At 36.6% G+C, this 3,370-nt stretch overlaps 1 pseudogene; it reads right to left on the bottom strand.

Annotated features, from left to right (window-relative positions):
• Positions 1–1,944: 1,944 nt before the first annotated feature.
• LOC104873120 lies at positions 1,945–2,678 on the bottom strand (annotated as a pseudogene).
• Between the last annotated feature and the right edge of the window lie 692 nt (positions 2,679–3,370).

The raw sequence follows: 3,370 nt of genomic DNA on the forward strand, positions 1-3,370 counted from the left end.
CCAGCACACAGAGATAGCAAACAGAATACATGCACACTTCATTTCATTGTGCTTTGTGTTATTGCACTTTGCAAATATTTACACATATTCCATTTTTTACAATGGAAGGTTTGGGCAACCCTACATGAAGCAAGTCTATCAGCACCATTTTTAGTAGCCTGTGCTCACTTCATGTATCTGTGTCACATCTTGGTAATTCTCACAATAATTCTTTCACTATTATTATATTTGTTATGGTAATTTGTGTCTGTTGATCTTAAATGTTGCCATTCTGTTTTGTGATGATGAACTGTGCCCTTATGATGCAGCAAACTCATGTAGTCTGACTGCTCCACCAACAGCTCTTCCCCTGTCTCGCTCTCTCTCCAGGCTCTCTGTTCCCTGAGGCACAATAATCTTAAAATTGGGTCAGTTAAAAACTCTACGTGGATCTCTAAGTGTTCAAGTGAGAGGGAGATTCACATGTCTCCCATTAAACAAAAAGCAAGACATTTTTAAGCTCAGGGAGAAAGGCATGTTAAAAGCTAAGACAGGCCTAAAGCTCAGTCTGTTGAGCCAGTTAGCCAAGTTGAATGTAAAGTAAAAGTTCTTTTTTTTTTTCCTTTTGAAACAATTAATAACATTTATTAAAAAGTAATATCAATATCAGAAAGAAGCACAAATAAGTATAAAGGAAAACATAAATACCTATAATAATCCAAAATTAATATTTGCTAACATTTTGGTGTATTGCCATTCTTCTAATTTATCCAGTTTAGAAGTTTTCTAACTGCTTCACACTAACTATATTATCAACACTCTCTTTAGAAAAAGAGTTGTCTTTTATTTAGAAATAAACTAGGATAAGGAAGAGTACAGATCAAAATGACTATGAAATCAATTAAAATTTTAAGTGAATTTCAGAGTAATAAGTAAGAAAAGACAAATGAAGGATATTTATTTAATAAATATTTACATATGCAAAGTGACATGAACTGAAAATCATATACCTTAAAAAGACTGCATTCTTACCTGTTCAGACTCTGGTTTTTTATGTCATTGCTTCAGAACACCTGGTTAGTAGACTGTCTTCAAATAATTCTATTGCATTTAACTCAAGTTCTTCTGTCTGGTAAATGAACAATGGTGCTGTGGATCCTGCCTCAAATTCAGAAATTGCAGGCAAGTTACTCTCACCTTACTTCTTTAGCTTTTCAGCAGTCCAGTTGCTTGCAGCCTCAGCAAGTTCCTTTACAATGTAGTGGGTTTAAAATAGTAAATGCTGGTGGGGCTGTGGGAAGTGCAGACTGCAGTGCAACCACTGCAGAAATCAAAATGGAGATACCTCAAAGGACTAGGATTAGAGGCCCCATTTGACCCAGCCATCCCTCTGCTGGATGTCTTTCCAAAAGAATTAAAAGAATCATACCACAGTAATACATGTGCACCCATGTTTATAGCAGCACAGCTTGTAACAGCTAAAATTTGGAAACAACCCAAATGCCCATCAACTGGAGACTGTATAAAAATATGTTTTTTCTGTAAAATGGAGTACTACTCAGCCATAAAGAATGAGAAACTAGAGACATTTATAGCTAAATGGATGCACATTGAGGCTATACTGAAGTGAAATAAATAGAACACACGAGTAAATACCAAATAGTTTCTCTGATGTGAAAAACTAAAAAATATAAATAAGGTTCAAATGGTATAATTGATAGTGTGAAATAGGAATAAAATGGCTAAAGATGAAGTGGGAAGGAGAGGGGAAAGGAAATAAGGGAAAAGAAAAATGTGAACAAAGGGAAAAATAGAAACAAAATCTTTGTAAATAGGGAAGAGTGAAGGCAGTGAAGGGAGGGCAGGGGTATGGGGGAAAAATAGGAACCAAGATATATCAATTAAAGGTACAAGATCCCAATGATAAATGTAACTGTATTGTTTGCTTTGAATGTACCAATAAACTTAATGGGGAAAAAATGTAGTGGGTTTATATGACAGTGTTGATGAAGTAACTGCTGAAGAACTATGAAGTAGCTCTATATGTTTTCAGAGACTGGACAGATCTCTCTTTAATTCTATGTCGTAGCTAATGGGAAAAATATGTTTCTTCATTCTAGAGAGTAACTCCTACTAGTAACACTGAAACCAGATTTGTTGTGTGTAGACTTCTTTCAGCCTACAGGTGATTCTGTGAATAATGGAGCAAGCTTTTTTAAAGGAAATTTCCTCTAATATAATAGAAAGAGCAGAAATGTTTTCTTCTAAAGCCATCTCTTATGTCCCTGTACTCAGGCTGCTGGCTTGCAGAATGATCATAGATAGCCAGATTCCATCTGTAGCCAGATTCATCATCTCTGTGAGGTTGACCGCTCCTGTGACCATGATAAAAACTGCAGCCCTTATCATATTCTCAGTAACTATCATGACTATAGCTTCCTCCACTGTATCTATCTAGCAGTGGTAGTTTGTTTTTAGTAGTGGTTTCTTTTCTAGCAGTGATGGTTTCTTTGGCACAATGTCAACTATTCTATGGTATCCATCACTGGGGTAACTCTAAGGAAGTACTCATTCTCTTGGAAGTCTTTCATAGTCATACAGTCCCTCAGACCACATTTCATTTCTTCTGTAACCAATCTTGGATGGAAACCATGAAAAAGAAGGACATGAAGCATGGTAGATTTGGCTGGCCATGAGTTTGCCAAGAGAGTCCCTGTGGTCTCTTAGTGAACACAGAGGCATTGAGGCCTCTCAAAATTCATCTGTACTATGTGGATGGATTACATTCCCCCTCTCTAGAAGACATTGGCTTCTGTCTGGATTGATTTTGCAGGCTCCAGGGCAGGGTCTGGCCTCCAGGCTGCTGGCACAGATGTTCTTAGAGGCTTGGTCTGCTGTATGGTTGAGTATAAGTTAATAGATTTTAAAAAGAAAATAAAAAGATGCCAAGAAATTCGATATTCATCTATACTTAATATTCTAGATGAGTCACTTTATAAATCCAACACTCCCTGAAGTTGGCCATCTTTTCCCAACCCAATTAAATCTTTGCAAAAAAGAGGCTTGTTTTTCACTTTGTTTTTAAATTTCTCAGCATGCCTAATACCAAGCAGATATGTTCAACATTCACTAAAATTACTGACTTCATAGCTGCTCTCAAGTCATTTAAGTTATTTAGCTCAGTATTTGTTTGCATATTAAAGTTCTGAGCAAAAGTGAACCTGTACCTTACATTCAACATTTTCCTTTATTCCAAAATGTGCCATGTCTCTCCATCCTCCACCACAAGGGTAGAATTACTACATGATTACAATGCAGCAGGATACCAGGTTCTGTGACAAAAAACTGTTTTCTATTATCCTCCAGGTTGACCCATCCACTCACCCATTCT

This window comes from Fukomys damarensis, unplaced genomic scaffold, assembly GCF_012274545.1.
Source record: "Fukomys damarensis isolate Sample0158 unplaced genomic scaffold, DMR_v1.0_HiC HiC_scaffold_24, whole genome shotgun sequence".
Classification (NCBI taxonomy): Eukaryota; Metazoa; Chordata; class Mammalia; order Rodentia; family Bathyergidae; genus Fukomys; species Fukomys damarensis.